The sequence below is a fragment of the Protopterus annectens genome, chromosome 9.part0 (assembly GCF_019279795.1).
Source record: "Protopterus annectens isolate FY-2018-M chromosome 9.part0, PAN1.0, whole genome shotgun sequence".
NCBI lineage: Eukaryota > Metazoa > Chordata > Ceratodontiformes > Protopteridae > Protopterus > Protopterus annectens.
Genome location: NC_056743.1, coordinates 27,387,711 through 27,412,211, shown reverse-complemented (window position 1 = coordinate 27,412,211; position 24,501 = coordinate 27,387,711). Strand labels below are relative to the sequence as shown.

Below are 24,501 nucleotides of genomic sequence, written 5' to 3'. Positions count from 1 at the left end.
TTTTTGCCCCTCATGATAAGACCTTTCTCACAAAGGGAGTGCCTGTTGATGCTATGGTGGTGGTGGCGGCAGCCACCAAAAAGGAGATGTCAGAAACTTCTTCCTCTGTCCATCCTCCTAACAGAGACTCTAGGATCATGGTTAGATACGGAAAGTACATGTTTAGTTCAGTGACTTTTGCCATGCGTTCACTGAACTGTCTCTCATATTTCACAAGACTGCAAAGAGATCTCCTAAAAGAGCTTGGAGATACTCTACAGGGTATGATAGCTGAGAGAGCTACCAACAAGGTTGTGTCCCAGCTTGCTACCCCTAATTCCATAGTGAACTCTTCCATGCGTCTGATTTCATATGCAGCTGATGGAACGAGTAGCACAGCGGGTACATTAATTGCTCTTAGGAGACATTCCTGGATGCTCTTATGTCCCTTTGCAGAGCCCTATAAGTCATCTTTTGTCAGCACCCCTTTTGATGGCTCGTCTCTTTTCGGGCCCAAAGTTAAGGAAACTCCTAACCAGGTGTGAGCAGGAAAGAAAGAGTCTGTCTGCTGTTGAAGTCTGTTTTTCCACCCCTACTAGACCCTAACCCAAGGGTCAAAAGGGAGGAAAGGTGTGGTTCCGAAAAGCCCAAGGAGCCTTTCTGGACACATGTGGTGAACCCCCCTCCAGATACAGAGGAGGGGGCAGTAATGGAAGATGCCGCCCTTGCAGCATAGGGGGTCCCCTCGCAGCAGAGAGGGTCCACAAAATCAGGGTGACAGAGACCAGTTCTTTGGGAAGCCCTACCAGGGCTCCTGAAAGGAGGCCCGACTCTCCTACTCTGGAGGCAGTCGGGGTTGCTTATCTTTGTATCCAGACATCTGACTAAAAATAACAAACCACAACTGGGTACAAAGCATAATTTCCAGAGGATATTTTATTTTCTTCACCACTTCTCCCCCCTTCATAACAAAAATCCCGGACTTTCCACCCAGTTACAGGGAACAAGCAACAGTAGAGGTCCAAAGGTTGCTAGAAAAAGTCATCCAACCAGTCCCAGCAGACCAGATAGGATTCAGAACTTACTCAAGATTCTTTTTAGTTCCAAACAAGACAGTGGACTGGAGACCTATTTTGGACCTCAGCAGACTAAACAGACCTGTCAAGAAGGAGAAGTTCCAGGTGGTCATGCTACAGTCGATACTTTCATTCTTAGGGAAAGACAATTGCATGTGCTCGATAGCTCTCCAGGATGTGTACTACCACATAAAAATGGCCAGAGCATCCAGGGATCATCTGTGCTTCCGGCTGGGTTGCCAATCACTGCCAGATGTTCGTGTTACACTGCTGCAGTCATTACACTTGGGTTATCCTGCCGTCAGGCGGTCCCGTAGTCGGACAGAGTTCCAAAGTCTTGGACCGGCATTGGTTGCTGTCACTTCTTCCCTGACGTCAGTGCACCAGGGGTATAAAAGATGCATCTGACGCCATTTTCTTCAGTCTTTCTTGCCGCGCGGTGCCAGAAGCAAAAGCAGTTCGCAAGTGCCGGTCGGCCGACTCCTGAGATTTTCGAAGTCGAATTTCAGATCCGAAGTCTTCAATAAAGCTAAGTACCCCGTTGGGGAAACCTTTTTCTTGCCTCAGACCGATGTCAGAAAAAGTTAATAATTGTATTTCTTGTGGGAAGCAAATATCTCATAAGGACTTCCACTCTTACTGTATTCCATGCCTAGGCCCTGATCACGACATCACTAGTTGTCGGTTTTGTGCTAGATTTAACAAACGCAGTATAAAACGACGTTTTGATTTTGCTTTGCACTACTTTGGCCGAAGATTCAATTATACGATGCCGTCGGATCAACCGACTACCGCAATTCTGAAAAAAATGCAAAGACAAGGATAAGGACAGGCATCTGAGGTCCAAAACCAACAACGAAGCCTCTTCTAGGCCAGTCGCCAGTTCGCCGGTTCTCAGTGAGGTGCTTTTGCAGCCTCTGACACCCGCTACCTAGAGCCACAGGCCGCCTCCGACTCCCACATGGAGACAACTAGGCCTCTGGAAATTCAAGGTATTGGGCCTACGGAAACTAACCCCTCAGATGGGTCCGGAGCCGCTGAGCAGGCATCGGCTTCTGAGAGTGTCTTCAGACCTTCACAACTTACCATTAAAGCAACAGCCAAGACAAAAACGCCATTAAAGACAAAGAAGCAAGAACAGCATTCTCCTGGACAGTCCTCCATGCCTAAGAAACAGATGCTTAAAATGGCCGAAGACCTCATTACACTAATCAGGGGTTCCCATCCCCCTCCTGAGAAAAGGACTAGGCAGGATACAGACTATGATTCCTCTGATCAGGTTTCCATTTCCTCTGATTCCTCTTCAGACCAGGGGTACTCTCTACCCCCCTATGAGGACTCTGATGCTGAATAATCCATCCCTTCATCCTCTCCTCCTTAGGATTATTCTTTTGGGGAAACCTTACATACCATGAGGGAGCATTTCCATTGGGAAAGTCAAGATTATTCAGAATCCAAGAAAAGGCTCAGGGACTTTCTTTTATTGCCTCAGCACAGGCCCCTAGCTATCCTGCCTGTGTTAGATATTTTGGATGATGTGTTCTCTGAATCCAGCTTACCTCCTGATTCTTTATCCCCTGCACCTGCCAAGCCAAATAGGTATTATAGAGTCCCTGACTCTCGCAAGTTTCTTTATAAAAACCTTTCTGCTGATCCTGAAACTATTTCCCAGGGTCCCAAAGGGGTTAAGGCTTCCATTGCAAAAAATCCAGTCCCCTCTGACAGAGATTCCAGAGCATTGGATAGATGGGGGAAGAAAGTTTACACTTCTGCAACTTTAGCAGTAAGGGCTTTAAATTGCCAGTTTCACATGCTTAAGTACCAACAATATTTAATGGCTCAGTTAAAACAGAAAATGCTTGCAAGCTCAGAAGCTCCTGACTATAAAGAAATTCAGTATTTATTGCATGCAGTTGAACAGATGGGAAAACATACTCTGCAATGTGGTTTTGATTCTTTAGAGGCCTCTTGTAGAGCCGCAGTTACGGGTTCTGTGATTCGAAGACATGCTTGCTTAAAAGAACAGAGTTTACCTGATCCATGTTAAGGCAAAATTATTGGATGCTCCTTTACAGCATGATACCTTGTTTGGTGTTAAGGCAGAAGAGGTGTTAGAAAATGGAGGATAAAGCTAAATCTATACAAACAGTCAAAGATTTCTTACAGGTACAGCCACCTCGATCTAGCAGAAATTGGCCTACAAAGAATTGGTCCTTTCCAGTGTCAGACAGGCCACAGAGAGGCAGATACAGATGCCCAAGAGGCAGATCTCAACCCCAAGGCTCTAACAGACAATGACAGTGGGGGCACCTCAACCCCAAAAGGAGGTGAGGACCAGTCTCAACCTTACAGGAAACAGTCCCAATGACTTCCCCCTTCGTACACAAAGCACTTCCCTTTTGGCAGCCGCCTTAGGGGGAAAACTAGCACTTTTTCTCAAAATTGGCAAACCATCACCCAAGACAAATGGGTTCTGAATATTGTGTCTCAAGGTTACAGGTTCCACTTTCACACTTTACCAAGGCTAAAAGGGATGCCAAAACTGCCACAAAATCAATGGGCAGAGGCTCAAAAACAAATTTCAGCCCTCATGGACATGAGAGCTATTCAAAAAGTACCACAGCAGGAACAAGGACAAGGATTTTACTCAAGACTCTTCCAGGTCCCCAGAAAGGACAAAGCCTGGAGACCCATACTAGACCTTTCAACTCTAAATATTTACCTGGATGTTCCGAAATTCAAAATGTTGACACTACAGCAGCTTCTTCTCATGCTGGGCAAGAAGGCTTGGCTTGTTACTCTGGACCTCAAAGGGGCATACCTGCATGTCCCTATCAGACCAAATTGCAGAAGATGCCTCAGATTCAAAGCTGGTACAATGCACTACAAATTCTCTGCACTGCCCTTTGGCTTAGCTACTGCGCCCAGGGTCTTTACAAAGTGCCTGGCACCAGTAATTGCATTTTGCAGACAAAAAGGAATTCAAATATATCCTTACCTGGACGACTGCCTCATTCAAGCAGAGACAAAAGACATTCTTCTAAAGCATCTGGCGTTTGTAAAAAGGTTGCTAATTTCTCTATGGTACACAATAAACGAAAAGAAGTCAAAACTAGTGCCCTCACAGCAGATAATATTCATGGGTGCCAGCTTAAATACAATGGCCCAGATGGCTTACCTCATGCCAGACAAACAAGAACAACTGACTCAATGTTTTCAATTACTGGCAAAGAAGTCCCATCTCCATGCAAGAAAAAGTCTGCAGGCCCTGGGATTCATAGCATCTTGCATACTACTAATTCCATATGCCAGACTGCATATGAGGAAATTACAATGGTACCTAAAAAGTGTTTGGACTCAACACTCTCACAGTTTAGAAGCAGTAATACCAATAATTCCCTGCCTACAACAGAAGTTTCGATGGTGGGCACAGGCATGTCACCTCAATAAGGGTCAGCCTTTCACTCTACCCACAGCCAGGCAGACTCTAACAACAGATGCTTCGGATTACGCCTGGGGAGCACACATGGCAGGAAAATGTATTCAGGGCAAGTGGACCACAGACCAAATGCATTTTCACATCAATCAAAAAGAGATGTTGGCTGTTCAAAATGTCCTAACAGCTTTCAAGGACCTTCTGCATCCAGGACAATTATTATTAAGGACAGACAACACCACAGTAATGTGGTACATAAACAAGCAAGGGGACGCTCATTCTTATCCCCTATGCAGGCAAGCCATGACCTTGTGGAACACAGCTCTAACTTATCAAGTTAATCTGCAAGCACAATTCCTGCCAGGAAGGAAAAATACTCTGGCAGACGATCTAAGCAGAAATATCATGGACCCTCACAAATGGAAATTGAATCCACAAATCTTCAGCATGGTAACGCAAAAATGGGGATGTCCAGACATAGATCTTTTTGCCTCCCCACTGAATTGCCAACTACAAAAATTCTGCACAAGGACTTACCACACACAAGCATGGAAAGTGGATGCTCTCTCGTTCAGCTGGAAAAGCCTAAAAGTTTATGCCTTCCCACCACTGCCTCTCCTTTCAAAGGTACTCCTAAAAGCCAGACAAGAAAAAACACAGATGATCCTGATTGCTCCAGACTGGCCACGCCAGCACTGGTACCCAATCTTAAAGAACTTGGCTCAAGGCCCACCAAGGATTTTGCCTCAAATTTCACACCTTCTGACTTAACAAAACAATCAGATCCTGCACGGTCAGCTCAAGACACTAAACCTGGCTGCATGGCAGATTCATTAGTCAAACAGGCAACATCTCTCTCTAAAGCTGTTATGGATGTCATTTTGGAGGCCAGGAGGCCTAGCACCAGGAAGTCTTACTCAGAAAAATGGAAGAGATTCTGCGCCTGGAACCAGGCTCAAAGCCTTGACCCTCTTGTCCCAAACATTCCTCAGATTTTACAGTACTTAACTGAGATGCTGGACAAAGGCCTATCCTTCTCATCAATTAAGATGCACGAAGAGTCTCTGAGCTACAGGCATTCATGGCAGTGAAACCTTTTATAATTTTTCATCAGGTCAGGGTTTCTTTAAGGACAAACCCTACCTTTATGCCAAAGGTGGTATCTAGTGTGGCTCTTAACCAAACCATCCATTTGCCAACTTTTTATCCAAACCCTCAGAATAAAGGGGAGAAACTTGTGCACTCTTTGGACATACACAGGCAGCTACACTTCTACTTGGACAAAACAAAAGCTTTCAGGAAAACTGAGCAACTGTTTGTAGCATATGCTGCAGGATCACAGGGCAAGGCTATCTCAAAGCAAACTATTTCCAAATGGATAGGACACTGTATTCGTTTCTGCTACACACAGCATGGAAAATCAGTCCCTAATAACATTAGGCCGCATTCTACCAGAGCAACAGCCACTTCCAACAGCCTTTCTCAGAGGAGTACCAACCAAGGAAATTTTGGAGGCTGCAACTTGGAGTTCAGTGCACACATTTACCAAGCATTACCACTTGCCTCTTTACTCTAAATCCAGAACAGGATTTGCCACTGCAGTTCTGCAGAGCCTCGTAGCCAATCCTAATTCTTTATAGACCAGCCACCCAACCTTAGCTTTGGGATTCTACCCAAGTGTAATGACTGCAGCAGTGTAAACGATGAACATAGTACAGCTTTGTACCTACCATAAATGTAGATGTTCGAGTGTTCACACAGCTGCAGTCCAGGTTACCCTCCCTCCATCCCCTCTGTCCTAGCTGGGCTTATCTACACCTTTCTATCCTACACAACCTTTGTGGTGTATTTGCTTGTAACTGAAGGTATTGTTTTTATTTTATATATATGTTTTATTAGCAATATGTATTGCCTACCTACTTGGGGGCACCTGACATCTGGGGCAAGAAAAACTGAAGAAAATGGCGTCGGATGCATCTTTTATACCCGTGGCGCACTGACGTCAGGGAAGAAGCGACAGCAACCGACGCCGGACCAAGACTTTGGAACTCTGGCTGACTACGGGACCGCCTGACGGCAGGATAACCCAAGTGTAATGACTGCAGCAGTGTGAACACTCAAACATCTACATTTATGGTAGGTACAAAACTGTACTTTTCGAGCCCTGCCCTTTGGTCTCACTACAGCCCCCAGAGTGTTCACCAAATGTATGGCAGTGGTCACGGCTCACCTGAGGCGTTTGGGATTCCAGGTGTTTCCATACTTAGACGATTGGCTTCTCACCGCCACCACCAGGCATCAGCTTATACAAGCCAGGGACACCACACTTACTCTTTGCAATCATCTGGGGATTACCATAAACTCAGAAAAATCTGCCTTGTTGCCATCTCAGCATATTGTTTTTCTCGGAGCAGAATTGGACACCACCACCACTTTAAAACTTCCATCAGAAAGGATATCAGTACTTTGTCAGGAAATTCTGAATGTCATATCCAGAGAGAAGGTGCCAGCCTCAAAGGTGCTAAAGTTGTTGGGGACGATGGCAGCTGCAATAATAGCATTTCCATTGGGTCATATGCATATGCGGATTCTACAATGGCTCCTGTTCATGCAATGGTCCTATCAAGAACTCCCAATGTCTCATCTCATCATTCTAACAAACTCTTGCAAAAAGCATCTTCGGTGCTGGTTGACCTCTCTCCAAGGAACGAAAAGTCGTCCTTTTATCCTACCCTCACCATTGGCCACTGTGGCCACGGATGCTTCTCTGATCGGGTGGGGGGGGAGAACAGCCCAAGGCACATGGACCAAACAAGAGACACATCTGCATATCAATGTCCTGGAGATGAGAGCAGTACTCTTGGCATTGCAATACTTTAAGAACTCTCTCCCTCTGGGGTCAATTGCGATTCAGACTGACAACATGTCAGTGGTTTGGTATATAAAAAGAACAAGAAGAACCAGGTCCTATCCCCTTGTCGGGAGGCCCTAAGAGTGTGGCAGTGAGCTACCTCCACCCAGCGCTTTGTTAGCAACGCACATCACAGGTAAATCCAAAGTGATAGCAGACAAACTGAGCAGAACATTTCTGTTGCCTCATGAGTGGTCCCCTGAAGAATGAAATAGCCGAGAGAATTTTCCGCAGGTAGGACGAGCCTTGCTGCGATCTCTTTGCATCCCCCATGAACACAAATTCAGAAGCAATTTGGCCCTAATCCCCGCTCCGGGAGATGCCCCAAGGGATGCACTTGTACACGATTAGCCTCTAGGTCTGCTTTATGCCTTCCCGCCAATACCCCTTATATCCAAAGTGTTACAGAAAGCCAAAGCTCTGGGAAGGACAATCATTCTTATAGCCCCTCACTGGCCTCGTCAGATTTGGTTCCCCTTTCTTCGACCTCATCTATTGGAAGAGCCTTGGATTCTAGACCCAGTTCCTGCCTTTCTGATGCACTCGTCAGGGGCTCTTCATCCCTTCCTTCAGTCCCTGATATTGACAGCTTGGCTGCTCCAGTTCCCAACATAGCCACATTCCATAATCTCTCAGCTGAAACACAACACGTTTTAATATCTTCTCATAAATCATCTACTAGGAAGTTATACCTCAGCAAATGGAAGAGATTTTCCATATGGGCTTCTCAAATAACATTGACCCTTACCTAGCCCCTATTTCCTCCATACTAGAGTTTTTGGTTATGCTTTTCAACAAGGAAGTGGCTGCGGCCACCATTCGTGTGTAGCTCACCGCAATCTCTAATTTTCAACTGAGTACTGAAGGCTTTAATGTAATGTCACACAAGCTATCCAAAGCTTTTCTCAAAGGGACCTTCCACTTGAGACCACCTGTCAAATCCCCTTATACACCTTGGAATTTAAATTTTATGCTTTCACATGTAATTCTTCCACCGTTTGAGCCAGCTTCTTCATGCGACTTGAAATTTTCGTCTTGGTAGACTGTCTTTTTAGTGACCATCACATCTTCCCGAAGAGTTTCAGAGCTACAGGCCTGGTCTATAAAACCCCCTTATCTGATTTTTCATTCTGATAGAGTTTCACTACAAACAAATCTTTCATTCATTCTTAAAGTTTGTATGGAAGCTAACCTTAATAAAACCATAGAATTACCGTTTTTTTTCCCCCCAAACACACCAATAACTTAGGAGTACATGCTGCACAAACTTGATGTTAACAGACAACTTCGATTTTACCTAGACAGAACCAAAGAATTTAGAAGATCTGATCAACTTTTTATTTCCTTTTCAGACTTCAGAAGAGGTAGACCTGTGGCAAAAACCACTCTGTCGAAATGGTTATCTGGTTGCATCACCTTCACTTAGCTGCCAGTATACCTCTGCAACACAAAATAAAGGCTCATTCAACCAGAGCTGTTTCTACATCTTCAGCTTTTACTGCCAAGCTTACCAATAGGTAGTATTTGTGCAGCAGCCACTTGGTCAAAGCCTCATATGTTTATCACTCATTACAAAGTCTATAGAACCTCCAGGGACAGGGTTTCTTTTGTTTCCACTGTCCTGAGGAGCATACTCCCGTGAGCCACCCGAGAAAGATGGTGCTTGGGACACTACCCATCTGTAAGAATGAATGGCGAGATAGAACAACTTCACATAAAGAAGTTATGTACTCACCAAAACGTTCCATGCGAGTTGTTCATCTCGCCTTCATTCTTACTTCCCACCCTCCAACCCCCTGCAGGCTTTTTTCGAGGACCAAGATTCATGTTTTATCATGGTTTCTTTGTCTTTTATATGGTTTCCTTACCAAAAATAGGGATAGAATGGCATATGGTATTGTTAGAGGCAGCAAACAAGATATGAGGTAAAACTGTAAAGAACCCAAGGCAGTCTGATGAAACCCACTAACGAGATGGGTGAAAGCGCTTAGTGTTTTGGAAGTATTACATTTGTTTCGTGCTCAAGTTTTAATTTTTTCAGTTATATTAATAAAAAGTCGTACCAGACAAGTCGACTGCCTTGAGTTCTTTACAGTTTTACTCGTTGGTTGTTCGTCATATACTTATTGGTGTTAAGATCTGAGGTAACACAAGGTGCATCATGAGAATAGGGACTTGACCTTGAGCTGTCTGAAGACCTTGAGCTTTGTAGTTGGTTGACTCAGAGCCGAGGATCAGTTCCGAACCCATCTGTAAGAATGAATGCAAGATGAACATCTCGCATGGAATGTTATGGTGAGTACATAACTTTTTTATCTCATCAGTGTGGTTGTTAATGTATATAACAATAGTTCTCCAAGCTGTGCCAAATGCACAAGTGCTTTCATCAGTAAGTCTAGATTTACTACTACTATTGGTAAGCAGATCCTGCAACTTTTAACCAGAGGAACATAGGTTGCCAGTGTTAAAAGGTGTTACATTTAAATATACTTGGCATTTACTACACTACCAAGATACTTGTGCTAAATATAAAAAAAAAATTCTAAAAGAAAAGGATAATCAAAGTCAGTTATTGTAGAATTCAAACAGATTTTAAGTCAAACTCCATGAGAAGAATCACAAACAGTACAGAACTAAATGTCAAGTTAAGTACAATGAAGTCCTCACTTTCACCTACCGTACCAGTTTTGCCAGTGACACAAAAGCTGGATTTACTTTTACAAACTAGTAAATCTTCCTGCTTACAAGCTGTTCCTTTCTTCCTGTAGTGAAAAACAGAAGTAAACATAAACTATACATTGAAGTAAATCTTCTACTAAGCAATTGCTCATCCTACTATGAGCACACCTAACTAAATGTCTGTAAAGGACATTGGTTTCAGTGGTTTTCCTGACCTCATGCATACACTCATACACTCTGTTTTTGGGGGCACATTCAGTCTTCCCATATAGCAGGAGAAGCATACTGTGCAAAAAAGTAAATACACAACCTTCTTGGTGGTTGAAAGTAAGGATCTGTTCTCTGTGCTCAGAGTAGATTTTTATTTTGTGTATTAGAAAAAGTAGATCCTAACCACCATAGGGGGCAAAGGAAGGCATTTCTGGAGTATCGGGAACTGGTTTGGCAGTTGTGAATTAATGCCATTGTTCTACCATGTCTGAATGAACACTTCTCCCTAGTTCCGGTTTTGAAAATAAGAGCAGCAAAGCTGTAAGAGATTTAAGGGATGATGATGATTTTAATTTTTTTTTGTTTTGTAGTAGGGTTCTTGTTTTGAGAGGTTTTTCAGAAGAATGGACTTTTCTTTAAAAAAAAAAAAAAGCAAAGTTATATATTTTTATAAAATTTAATATAAAGTTATTGATTATTTTGGATAAGATAGGATTCTTAGACTGTATTTTTTAATTCATGTGTGGTACATTGTGTCAAATACAATAGAAAATAGTGGTCTGTCACTTTAAGGTCTTTTAGAGGGAAACTAACAGGAAGGGATCTAAAAATTCTGCGTTAATGAATTATGTTGAATTCTGTATAAATACTGGTTTTAGAAGACAACACACAACACCAATTCTAATCATAACAGCCCAAACATAAGACAAAGCCTAAATAGATCCCCAAACTCACTATTGACCTACTACTTAAACATTAGAAGCATCAACAATAAGGTCCACAACCTCCATGCCCTCCTGACAACCTACTCCTCTGAATTTGTCTCACTGAAACATGGTTAAAACCAACTATGCCAGATAATGAAATTCTACCTCCAGGGTATAATATACACAGGCTAGATCGTACTACCAGGAAAGGGGGAGGGGTTGCTGTTCTCTATAAAACTACCCTGAATGTTACTCTAGACAACCTTCAACCATCTATGTTTAAGAAAGCAGAAATTATAATTTCCAAACTACAAATAAAAACAAATGTATGAACATAGTATGTGTCTATATTCCCCCAGGTAGTAACTCAGGGACCCTAGAAGACATCCTCTACTGGCTATCCAGTGCCTACCCCCAAGAGACCATTGTTCTAGGGGACCTCAATATAGATTGGAATACCTGCACTGCAGGCACCCCAACCACCCACGTAAACCTACATGGATTTACACAAACTATAACCTCCAGTACTAGGATCGATAAGCCTAATAATAAAGTATCCACATGTACAAATCAGGTACTCTCCCTGAAGATCTAAGTGATCATTTCTTAACGTATACTATTTGACATAAATTTGAATGTCCACATCTACCCACATATAAAGCAATAAGAAATAAAAACTTCAACCTTAATAAATTCGTAGAAGAACTTAAACTTATGCAATTGGTCAATTCTAAAACAACTATCACTAGATGAGGCAATAACACACTTTAACACATTCCTGGCCATCCTTGACACCCATGCACCTGCACGCTCTATTAGAATTAAAACAAAAGTTGCCCCCTGGCTCACTAAAGAAACCAAACTAAAGATCATCCAAAGAAATAATGCCCGGAGCACCTGGCGCACCTGTAAAGCCCCACAAGATCAACTCAAATTTCTACAATATAGGAGTGATACAAAAAAATCCGTATTACTAGACAAAAAAAACTATTTCTGCAATCTACAGCAGAAACCCCACAACAAGCCACAGAAGTTCTGGGCAAGTATTAACAAACTCCTCCACCCAGGGCAATCCACTACTCCAACCCCCTCAGCCCCTACCCAGAAATCGCCAGAGTCCATTGCCAGCACCTTCAACAGTTTATTCACAAAAACCATCCAGGCCCTTGCTAGCAAACTTAAACCCACTTGTCCTAATGCTGGAACCCTTAAACCCAGTGACAATCTCTCCTTTAGCTTCCAAAAAGCTCCGAATTCACTCATTAAGAGCCCTAATTAAAAAACTCAAACCAACCACCCTTTCAGGTGACCTCCTCCCTGCAGACTACCTGCAAAAAGCTGCTGATGTCATAGCATACCCTGTCACTATTTTGATAAACAGAACCGTAACTGAAGCCTCTGTCCCCTATATCTGGAAAATATCCCATGTCATACCTCTCCATAAAGGTGGCAGCTCCACTGAACTGTCAAACTATAGACCAATAGCTGTCCTTTCCCCTCTGGCTGAAATTATGGAAAAGTGTATCCATAAACCACTCTTACACTATCTTATTCAAAATTATCTTATGGCCAACTCCCAGCATGGATTTAGATCACAGCACAGTACCACTTCAGCCCTCATCTCCTTTTCTAATGTCATAAATTCCACCCGTAACAACAAGAAATATCTTCTGCCCTGTTTGTCGATCTTTCCAAGGCCTTTGACATAGTTAACCACCAGCTACTCTTACTTACCCTAAATAAAATATCCCTAAACAACCATGCTATACAATTATTTCAGTCTTATCTTAGTGGAAGACAGCAGGCTGTCCTTTGGCAGGGCAAATTCCTCCACCCTTCTTCCCATTATCCTTGTGTCCCTCAAGGCTCCATATTGGGTCCCCTTCTTTTCTCTCTCTTTATCAATGACATCCACACTGTAATCCCAGACGCAACCTGTATACAATATGCCGATGACTCCACCCTGATCTGCTCAGCCTCTACTCCTACAGATGTTCATCGTGCATACAGCTGCAGTCATAACAGATGGGTTCTCCTGCCGTCAGGCGGGTCCTCGGTCGGCCGAATTCCAAATTCTAGGTCCGGCGTCGGTTGTTGTCGCTTCTTCCCTGATGTCACTGCGACAGGGGTATAAAGGAACCAGCCAACGCCATATTCTTCAGTCTTTCTTGCCGCGCGGTGCCCGAAGCAGAAGCAGTTCGCAAGTGCCGGTCGGCCAGCTCCTGAGATTACAAAAATTTGGAAACCGAAGTCTTCTTAAAAGCTAAGTACCCCGTTGGGGAAACTTTTCTTGCCTCAGACCGATGTCAGACAAAGTTAATAATTGTATTTCTTGTGGGAAGCAAATACCGCATAAGGATTTCCATTCCCTCTGCATACCTTGTTTAGGCCCAGACCACGACATCTCGGTCTGTCGCTTTTGTGCTGCATTCAACAAACGCACTATTAAGCGTCGGGTGGAGTTCGCCCAGCATTATTTTGGGAAAGCATTTAACTGTACTATGTCGTCGGATACGCCGACTCCGGTTTTGTCTAAAAAAACGCAAAGACAAGGACCGACACACGAGGTCCGCGGCCTTTACCGACGCCACGCCAAAGCCGACTACACGTGGTCCGGTTCTCAGCGAGGTGCCTACACAGCCCCTGACTACCAACGACCTGTCTTTGACGGTGTCTCCTGTGCCCGAGGTCGCAGGCTCCTCAGCCCACACCCCGACTACAGATACCGAAGCCACTCTTGGCGTTGAAACTCAGAATGTGGACAGGTCCACCTCCACTCAGGGTGTCTTCAGACCTTCCTCTTCTTTCTCCATCAAGGCTTTCACAAAGTCTAAAGCAACCATGCACTCTAAGAGACCAGCTACACAGGGCCCATCTCCAGGCCCCATGCCTAAGAAACAGATGCTTAAAATGGCTGAGGATTTAATTACTCTTATCAGAGGTTCTCAGCCCCCTCCGGACCAAAGGCCTAGAGTGGAGGAAGATTCCCCCTCCTCTGATCAGGGCTCCATTATTTCAGAGCACTCTGATGATCAGGAACATTCTTACTCCCCTTTTGAAGATTCTGATGCGGAGGAGTCCATTCCTTCTGTATTCCCCCCCTGAGGATTACTCATTTGGGGAAACTTTGCATACCTTAAGGGAACACTTCCACTGGGAAGGCCAGGATTATTCAGATTCCAAGAAAAGGCTCAGGGAATTTCTCTTGCTTCCTCAGCACAGGCCTCTGGCTATACCTCCTGTCTTGGACATCCTAGATGATGTTTACTCGGAGGCCTGCCTTAACCCGGACTCTCTACCTCCAGCTCCAGTTAAGCCTGACAGGTACTACAGGGTCCCTGACTCACAGCAATTTCTATACAAAAGCCATGCTGCTGACCCAGAGACAATCTCACAGGGCCCCAAGGGAGTTAAGGCCTCCATTGCTAAAAATCCATTGCCTTCCGAGAGAGATTCCAGATCCTTAGAAAGGTGGGGAAAAAAGGTTTATACCTCTGCTACTTTATCCATGAGGGCCTTAAACTGTCAGTTTCATATGCTAAAATACCAACAGTTTTTGTTATCACAATTGAAAAGTAAAATGTCACAACCTGAACAACCAGACTTGAAGGAGTTGCAGGATTTGATGCATAGTGCAGAACAAGTGGGTAAGCATACCTTACAATGTGGTTTTGATCCTCTAGAGGCCTCATGTAGAGCTGCTGTTACAGGATCAGTCATACGTAGGCATGCCTGGCTCAAGGAACAAGCCTTGCCTGATCATGTCAAAGCTAAATTACTAGACGCCCCTCTTCAAAAGGATGTACTATTTGGTGCTAATGCTGAGGAGGTATTAAGGAAAATGGAGGAAAAGGCTAAATCAATGCAAACTGTGAAAGAATTTCTACAGGTTCAACCCCCATGTTTTAGTAGAAATTGGCCTTCCAAAAACTGGTCCTTTCCTGCCACAGACAGACCCCAAAGAGGCAGATACAGGCGCCCGAGGGGCAGAGGACATTCCCAAGGATCATATAGAGGCAGACAATGGCAAGCTCCTACACAAAGAGGTGGTGAGGACAACTCGCATTCTTTCAGAAAGCAAACCCAATGACTTTCCCCTTTGCATGCCAACCAGGTCTCAAATGGCAGCCCCCTTAGGAGGAAAGCTGGCATTATTTTCAAAAAATTGGCATATCGTCACAAAGGACAAATGGATCCTGGACATTATAAACCGAGGCTACAAATTCCATTTTCATACCCTTCCAAAAATGAGAGGCATGCCAAACCTGCCACACAATCAAAGGGCAGAGGCATAAAGGCAAATTACAGATTTCATAAACATGAAAGCTATTCAAGAGGTACCTACGCACGAACAAGGTCAAGGTTTTTATTCCAGGCTATTTCTGGTGCCAAGGAAGGGAAAAGATTGGAGACCTATTTTGGATCTATCCATCCTAAACACATTTCTACTGCACCAAAATTCAAGATGCTCACTCTACAGCAACTTCTTCCCATGCTGGGCAAGGAGTCTTGGCTGGTAACATTGGACCTCAAGGAGGCATACCTGCATGTCCCAATCAGACAAAATTGCAGAAGGTACCTCAGATTTCTTGCAGGTTCAACCCATTATCAATTCTCTGCATTGCCCTTTGGCTTATCTACTGCACCCAGAGTATTCACGAAATGCCTGGCATCAGTAATTGCCTACTGCAGACTTCAAGGGATACAAATATATCCCTATTTGGACGACTGCCTGATCCAAGCGGACAGCAAGCACATTCTTCTGAAACATCTGGCTTATGTAATAATGTTATTGAACTCTCTGGGATACACAGTCAACAAAAAGAAATCAAGGCTAATACCCTCTCGGAAGATAATTTTCCTGGGTGCCAATTTGGACACAAACACCCAGATGGCCTACCTCACCCCAGAGAAGCAGGGGCAACTAATTCAATACTTCAGAACACTAGCAAATTGCACCAGGCTGACTGCAAGGAAAATCCTGCAGGCTCTGGGATTCATGGCATCTTGCATCTTATTAATCCCATGTGCAAAGCTGCATATGAGGAAGCTACAATGGTACCTGAAAAACATATGGTCTCAACACAGCCACAGTTTGGAAACAATAATACCACTAATTCCATGTCTGCAAAAGGAATTTCTGTGGTGGGCTCAAGCATGTCAAACAAACAGGTCTTCCATTCAGCAAGCCTCAAGCAAATCAAGTCATCACAAAAGACGCCTCGGACTACGCCTGGGGGGCGCACATGACAGATCGGTGCATTCAGGGCCAATGGTCCCAAAAAGAAAAGCACCTTTACATCAATCAAAAAGAAATGCTAGCAGTAATAAATGCTATTATAGCTTTCAAGGACCTTCTACAACCAGGTCAACTATTGATAAGAACGGACAACACCACAGTTATGTGGTACATAAACAAGCAGGGAGGAACACATTCTTACCCCCTATGCAGACTGGCTATGTCACTTTGGAACATGGCCATGGACTTACAAATGGAACTACAAGCACAGTACTTGCCAGGCAAGGAAAACACGCTGGCAGACAACCTAAGCAGGAATATGACAGACCCACACGAATGGAAGTTGCATCCAAAAGTTTTTACAGAAATAATCCAAGAATGGGGAAGGCCAGACATAGATCTCTTTGCCTCCCACAAAAATCATCAATTGACAAAATTCTGCTCAAGGATCTTCCATCCAAAGGCCTGGAGAGTGGACGCTCTCTCTTTCATTTGGACATCAATGACAGTGTATGCCTTCCCACCTCTTCCTCTGCTGCCCAAAGTTCTATTGAAGACCAGAGCAGACGGACCAAAGATAATCCTCATTGCTCCGGACTGGCCAAGGCAACACTGGTACCCACTCCTGAGGAGCCTGACGCATTCCCCACCATGGACCCTGCCTCTAATGCCTCTTCTTCTGACTCAGCACAGCTTCAAAACTCTTCAGTCAGCTAAAAACACTCAATCTAGCCGCATGGAAGATCCCTTAGCATCACAGCAGGCCCTACTCTCCAAGGAGGTGCAGGATGTCATTTTGGAGGCCAGAAGGCCATCAACTAGAAAAGCTTACTCCGCAAAATGGAAACGTTTTTGTGTCTGGAATGAGAAAAAGGGTCAGGACCCTGGAAAACTGAATTTACCTCAAATACTACAATATTTGGCTGAACTGCTAAACAGTGGACTTTCTTTCTCCTCCATCAAAATCCATGCCTCAGCCATTTCTGCAGAATACAACACTGATCCACCTTTATTCTCTCACCCTCTCTTAAGACAGTTCCTCAGAGGGGCTAAGAATTTAAGACCTCCAAGGAAGCAACCAATACCTGCTTGGGATCTTAATTTCATTCTGGAAAACCTGACCTTGCCTCCCTTTGAGCCAGCTGCCTCATCAGATTTACAATATTTGTCCTGGAAAACAGCTTTCCTTCTGGCTATCACCTCAGCTCATAGAGTTTCAGAATTACAGGCTCTCATGGCTGTCCAGCCTTTTATCATCTTCCATCAGGACAGAGTTTCATTACGAACCAACCCTTCCTTTATGCCTAAAGTGGTATCCAGGGTAGCTTTAAATCAGGCCATACATTTACCTACTTTTTATCCTAATCCTCAAAACAAAGGGGAGAGATTACTACATTCCTTGGACATCCACAGACAACTGCGTTATTAGTTGGACAGAACAAAGCCTTTCAGAAAATCAGAACAGCTCTTTGCCGCCTATGCGGTAGGAGCTCAAGGAAAGCCAATTTCCAAACAGACAATCTCAAAATGGATAGCCCACTGCATACGCTTTTGCTATTCCTTTCATGGCAAAACTGTACCTACAGGCATTAGAACTCATTCCACCAGGGCCACAGCCACCTCTGCAGCCTTCCTCAGAGGAGTTCCTACCAAGGATATTTTGGAAGCAGCCACTTGGAGTTCAGTGCATACCTTCTCCAAGCACTACAACCTACCATTATACTCCAAATCTAGTGCAGGCTTTGCCACTGCAGTCTTGCAGGGCATTTTGGCTCCTCCTAGTTCCACCTAGTGCCTACCACCCCTTTCTTAGCTTTGGGATTCTACCCATCTGTTATGACTGCAGCTGTATGCACGATGAACATAGTACAGTTTTGTACCTACCATAAATGTAGACGTTCGAGTGCTAATACAGCTGCAGTCCAGGTTTCCCTCCCTCCTTCCCCTCTTGGGACAGGCCTATAGGCTAGCACATCCTCATACAACCTGATTGGGGTATTCATTTATGATGTATTTGCTTGCAACTACTGTATTTTGATTATATTGCACTGCATTATTACACAAATTTATGTATTGCCTTCCTTCTGGGGGCACCTGACATCTGGGGCAAGAAAAACTGAAGAATATGGCGTCGGCTGGTTCCTTTATACCCCTGTCGCAGTGACGTCAGGGAAGAAGCGACGACAACCGACGCTGGACCTAGACTTTGGAATTCGGCCGACCGAGGACCTGCCTGACGGCAGGAGAACCCATCTGTTATGACTGCAGCTGTATTAGCACTCGAACATCTACATTTATGGTAGGTACAAAACTGTACTATCTCCTTAGTTTAACCCAGAAAACTTTTAATACAGTGGAAAACTGGATCTCTAATCAACAGCTGATATTAAACCCTAATAAAACCAAGCTATTGCTCTTCTCCCCTACTCGCAAATCCTCTCAACCTTCATTTACTATAACATCCAACAATGTGACCATAATCTCACCAGATATGTATACCAAACTCCTGGGTGTTATAATAGACAACAACCACAAATATGATATGCACGTAAACCAAACTATTAAAACCGTTAATACAAAACTTGGCTTTCTATACAAAAACATACCTTTTCTCACCCCTCTAGCTAGGACTGCCATTGCCCGTACCCATCTGCTTTCAACTCAACTCTATGCCTTGCCAATACTCACTAACTGAACAAAACTGATCTCCGCAAACTCTCTAGCTGCTACAATCAAATTGCCAGGTTTCAAAAAAAATCTAAGATAGTATTTTAAAACCCACTGGTTATGTCCTTGCTCTAACCCTGCCTAAAGCCTCATCTACTTCCATATCCCTGCAATTTCTTATTCATAGCAACTAACCTCTTGCACTAAAAGGTTTGAAAAGAGAAACTGTAATATCTGTGTAGATACTCCGTATATAAGCTGCACCTATATGTTTGATAAGAGAAACTGTAACATATTTGTATATATTTCTGTATATAAACTGTGTTCTTCATAAGCTTGAAATGTGAGACTGTAACTTGTATGTTAATACAATATGTTTGTGCATATACTGTAACTTGCTTGTCTTTCTGTTTGTAAGCTTGGAGCTTTTCTCCCCAGGTCTCTGCTGAAAATGGACGTGTATCAGGTCGGACTATCCCAGTCAACAAATGTAAAATAAAATGTTAATAAAATAAATAAATACATTTGTTATTCTGAAGAAGTGGTATTTTAAGTTGAAAGCGCTTAATGACTGTAGTAACATTTTGGTTACTTTTTCCTCTGAGTGTTCTGTGACGTCTTTTGGTACCACAGCAGAGGCATTTCTTTGTGGTTACTAAGCTCTAAGTGTACCTCATTGTGAGGAACGCACCTCATTTGGGGTCTTAAAAATTTCATGTTCCTCCAAGTTCCACATTGAAAGGCTGTGTCACACATTCAGTGTTGGCAATTTTTTTAACAGATATCCATGGAAAATAGATAAGAAGATAAGAATCATATTGATTCATTAAAATACCTTTTTCATAAGTAAAACCAGCCTATTTTAACCATCCTATGACCCTCCTAGTTGAAGTTGTTAGTAAGCTGTTAGTATGTGTTGCACATTTTGCCCATTTGTTCCACATTATGATGGCTGACTTTCCTCATTTTGGACGTAGAAGGTTGAGAGCTATTTGCTATCTGTGTGAATTTATAGTAGACTAGGCTGTTTGGGATGGCTAGAGTTTGCTTGTCTAAAATGTATCCCTTCCTAACAACAAACAGTGAAAATTAGAGATAAAATAAAATATATAAATCAAAGTAAATCTTCCTGTCTGCAACCTTTCCCTTCCTTCCTACAAACAGTGAAAAACAGAGGTAACAATAAGCTATAAATCAAAATAAACCTTCTCTTACCAGGCAGTTGATCACAAATCAGCACAGGTTTGTTTCGGATTAGCTCTAGCAAGCTTACACTGGCCAATAGTGGCACATAGACCCATTCCACCATAAGGATGGGTTCCTGGCATAGGTTAGAGTAGACTTGCCCCTCAGTATTACCAGCAGATACACATGCCCATTTTTGGCAATATTAATGCATGACCAAATTATGCAGGATCCTTTGTAAAGTTCCTGTGTAAAAAAATCCAGTAGTAGACCTTTCTGTAGTATCTACAGATGATGCCAGGGAGTTGAAGATGGTTCTTGCTCAGAATGCCTTCGACACTGACTGGGAGAGTAGAGTTTAGACCTCTTTGAGATGAAGATATATACTGCAACAACCTTAGTCTTCATGACTGTTACTTGTCAGACCCATGTGATAAAGTAATTGGTAGGTTTTCCAGCAGATAGTGGATATATGTGAGGAGATCATCCAGGCATACCAGCATGTGAAATTGATAAAACTTGCTCATAGTTATGTAGATGGGTGTATATGTAATTAGATGTAGGTATGATGCTATGGATGCAGCATCCAGAGCTGCTCTTACCCTGTCTGTGATCTAGCAGACATGCCTGGTTGAGGATCCATCTCCTGCTAGAGGATGTTAAGGTGCAACTCCTTAATGCTCTACTTGGCAAAGAATTACTGGTTTAAGCTTGCTTGCAGGAGATTTTCAAGAAACTGGATAAGAAAGGTAAAACCATGAAATCAAACGGGATTCTCATCCACCCATTCCAAAGTACAGTAGGAATTGCCCATCATCAAAAAGTTGGCATTTTTTCCCCAATTCCAGACAAAAAGGAAAAGCAGACAAAGAGGAAAAATCATTTTAGAAACATAAATGGCAAGGCTGAATTAGGAAGTCTGGGGGCTAGCAAGGCACAAGTCAGACTTGGAGCATCAGTACTTAGATTGCATGTCTGCTTCCCCCTCGCTCCTTACCTGTAATCCCTCCCAAGCCCTTCTTATTACAAATGGATGCCTTCCATAATTGGAAACCCTCAGCCCTTTTCTCAGAAACATGGACAGACAACTTGGGGGACAGATGGATTCTGCACATTGTTTACTAGGGAGGGGTCCAAAATCATTTGGTTACACTTCTACTATTGGAGCTGCTGTGATAGGCAGCATTAAAGAGGGCACCAGCTTTTACTCAAGGTATTGTTTAGTGCTTAGAAAAGAGAGACGTCAAGGATCCTGTCCTAGAATTGTCAGCTGTAAACAAATTCTGAAAGATTACAAAGTTCAGAATTCTTACCTTGTATTCTCTGCTGCCTCTTTTCTTTCCTCAGGCCCTGATGGTGACCCTGGACTTGATGAAAGCATAACTGTACATACAAGTACACAGGGCTGCAGAATTTTTTGAGATTTAAATCAGGAATTCTTTCTTACTACCAGTATATTTCTTTGCTCTTTCAGTTAGTTACTGTGTGCCTAGGGTGTTAACAGAATGTCTGGCCTCACTGGTAGCCGATTGCAAAACCTGGGGCATTCTCACCTGTGCAACTGCCTAATTCAGGTTAAGGTTAAAGAGGAAATACAGAAGGCATTAACCAACACCCAGAATTGTTTCCAAATCCTGGAGTTCTCTTTGAATCTACCCAAATCCAGTTTGGACCCATCAAAGACAGTATTGTTTCTAGAGGCATGGCTGGATTCTCACTAGCAGAATATTGTCTTTCTCCTGGGCAAAGCAGCTTTTCTTACCCAGTTCTTTGTAGAGATGGCCAGAAACTTGTGTGGCATTAAGGGAATTCACAACACATCTTGGATACTTGGCATTGATGGTCATCATGGTCCCACTGCTAAGACTACAAATGAGGAAGTTAAAGTGGTATCTCAATAGTGTTCAGCAGAGTATACCCTTATTCCAATCTATGGAGAGAGAGAGAGAGATCTTGTGGTCAAGCCACCATGTACTGAAGAGTATGGTGGGGTGGTCCCTGTCAGGGAATCTTGTCAGGCTCAAGGTCTTAACAACAGATACGTCTGGCAGGAAAGCCTAGGTCCAGTGCAGATGGCACAAGGATCACATCAGGAGGCATATCAACATCAAACTAATGACTGCAATTATTTTGGCACTCTGGGCTTTCAAGGCAATCTGGGGACCAGGAAACTTGTAACTGATAACAGGCAAAACAGCCATGATGTGATACCCCAACAAGCAAGGGGGAGGGGCATTCATACTCTTTCTCATTCATATAGGTGATCAGCCATATAGTCCAATGTGATCCTGAGGGCTTCATATATCCCATCTCGACAGAGTGAGATGGCTACAGAGCTACACAATTTGATGTTACATGGGCACACATTTTGATACCTTATCCATACATGGGGTGAATCAGAAACAGAGCTTTTTGTTGCTCCAAACAACAGGAGGTTCTGTGTTTGAGCACCTTGTAAGGAAGCTTGCACACTGGATAACTTCTCTTTCAACTTGTCAGGCCTCTTTATCTGTGTATTTCTTCCTGTTCTGCTCTGCTTGGAGAAGATTAAAAAAAAAAAGCTGGAAAAGTGAAAAATGCTACTGTTAGCCCACTTTTGGCTAAAGCAGCATTAGTTTTCCATCTCAGTCAAATGACAGTGGGTGAAAGAGTAACCCTCCCTCAGCATGTGTGCCTCTTTATTCTTCTAAAGGAGTCCTTACTGCACCTGAACGTGCAGTACCTTCAGGCTGGTTTATTGTATGATTTGACTCTGTTATCCTTTGTGCATCTTTCCTCAGGACAGTTTCTCAAAAGGGTTCTTCACCTAATGACTCCCTGGATGAGCAGTGGCTTCATCATGGGACTTGGACTTTGTGCTGGAAAAAACTGACCTATAGTACTTTCTGAATCATCTACCACTTCCCTTTTGAAATATTTGACACTGAAACTGCTTTGGTTTCCAAACCCCAGGCATTTATTGCAAGGAACCTGTTTTGGTTAGCTATAGGGACAGATCAGTTTGCATACAAACCCTTCTTTTTTGCCTACATTCATATTACAGAAATGGCTTTAAGCAAAACTATTCAGTTGCTAGTATTTTTCCTTAACTGTCAGAGCTCCTAGGATGTCACAAGTAGTGGAGTTACTACCTGCATAGAACCAAGGGTCTGAGGAGAAAGGTTCAACTTTTTGTTTCTTTTGCTGCTAATAAAGAAGGTGACTATACTTTCCGTTCAGCTACTCTGCCTATGGAAAGATCCCAGAAAGGGAGATGGAGGCTGCACTGTACCAGTGCAAAAGCTGCTACTACAGCTCTTAATAGAGACTTAGACACACAGATCTTTCTATAAGCGGCCACATGGTCTTCTGTCCACATTGCCTCTAAACATTTGAGCTAGGGTAGGTTTCACCATGGCTATTCTACAGGACCTCTTGCAGTTTTGCCCCATGTAAACTATCTACAACACAGTGAGTTGAGCTTTAAGACCCTTTCCAAGGTTTACTTCTGCAGCAGTAGTTCATATGAAGAACACTGTAAAGTTGTATTAGTAACTTATCATAAGTGTAGATGCATGAAGGATCACTGTAGTTAGTTTCCCTTCCTCCATCGCTCTTTCTAGTACTTGTGGACATGCTAGGTCTGCTGTGGGTACTAGTTCAGCTTCCCGCCAGCCAACTGCTGCTCACCCTATCTCCATGGAAGATGGCTTCTTAGGTATGCCTAGTCTGCCACCTAGGAGAGCAGGTTGTAGGGTGAAAACAAACCCATTGAAATGCCCTGTAGGGTAGCATGGAGGCTGCAATGCCAATGGTTCCTGGACACAGGAAATAACAGAAGGTGGAATGGACTGGTTTCTTTTTACACTGGCTCCGTGTTGATCTCCTTGGGAAGGAGGACTTGGTGCAGCTGGAAAAGGCTGCTGCAGGACTGTGGACATCCAGTCAGATGTCAGAGCTTGCCTGTGGCTAAGTTCCCAAAATTACTCTTGTAAAAATGATCCTACTGTAACGTCTGCTGTTATGGTAGTTACACTTCCTCTTCCACTTTGAGAAGATTAAAAAGCCAGTAGTAGAACAGGTTTCAAAAATATAGTTACGAGTAGCTGCCTTTTTAGTGCTTTGTTTTCTGGTTCATTTCCCAGTTGAGGTGCCTTGTCTGTGGAGTCTGCACATCCTCCCTATGTCCATGTTTTTTTTTTTTGGGAGGGGGGGGGGGGTTTATGCCGTATCCCAGAGACATGCTAATAAGCAAATTGGTGAGCCTACAGATTATCCATGGGAATGTGCATAGTCAGTTTTTCCTGCTGTGGAATGGGATCCTGTCTGGAATTAGTACCCTGTATACTGATACGGGTTGTGGTTCCCCTTACAGTCTTGAATAAAATAAAGTAGGAATCATAAAAATGAGTGAATGAAATGTGTTGCATTGC

At 43.4% G+C, this 24,501-nt stretch overlaps 1 protein-coding gene across 3 annotated transcripts in view; it reads left to right on the top strand.

Annotated features, from left to right (window-relative positions):
- LRP4 (LDL receptor related protein 4) overlaps positions 1–24,501 on the top strand; it is a 2,374,694-nt gene that overhangs the window by 834,938 nt on the left and 1,515,255 nt on the right. The gene's annotated exons all lie outside the window — the stretch shown is intronic.